Source organism: Carlito syrichta, unplaced genomic scaffold, assembly GCF_000164805.1.
Source record: "Carlito syrichta isolate Samal-C Ts95f unplaced genomic scaffold, Tarsius_syrichta-2.0.1 Scaffold303315, whole genome shotgun sequence".
In the NCBI taxonomy this organism is placed as follows: Eukaryota; Metazoa; Chordata; class Mammalia; order Primates; family Tarsiidae; genus Carlito; species Carlito syrichta.
In genome coordinates, this window is record NW_007247411.1 from 590,754 (window position 1) to 591,533 (window position 780).

Sequence of the window (780 nt, forward strand, 5' to 3'; positions counted from 1 at the left end):
CTTCCTTCTGGCATCTCCGTGGCCCCGCGGCGACCGAAGAGCACGCTGGGGGTCCGGCTTCCTTCGCCGCGTGGGATTCGAGTGTCATCTGCAGCTGCTTCCTGCGCAGTCCCGGTCTCCTAAACTTTGACCGTAACTTTGCTTTGTTCCTACCAGTCCTCAGTAAGCTTTTGTGTTTTGGTGGGGGGTTTTTTTGTTTGTTTGTTTTGGGGGGTTTTTTGAGTGGGAGTCTCCCTCTGTCGCCCAGGCAGGAGTGCAGTGGCAAGCTCACGGCCACCGCAGCCTCGACCTGCTGGGCTCAGGAGATCCTTCCACTTCAGCCTTCCAAGTAACTGGAACCACAGGCACGTGCCACCACGCCCGGCTAATTTATTTTGATTTATTGTAGAGACGAGGTCTCGCCAAATTGTCCAGACGGGTCGCGAACCCCTGGGTTCACAATCCTCTTGCCTCGGCCTCCCAAATTGCTGGGATTACGGGCTTGAGCCATCGCGCCCCACGCCCGACCCCTCAGTGAGGTCTTGACAGCGTTGCGCGACAGGTTGTAGATGCGACACGGGCGTCTGGGCCCTACCGCGATCCTCGGAGGGTTAGGGCTGCCGCTGTTTTGATGATGGGCCAGAACCAGCATACTGCGAGGACTTAGTTTTGATTCAAGCAAGAGACCTCTTGAAAACATGGAAAGTTATTGTATCCTTGTTTTTCATGATTAATCTGAATCTCCTTAATGACTGATATTGTCAAACATCTTTTTTGTGTGTGGTTATCTTGCACCCGTCT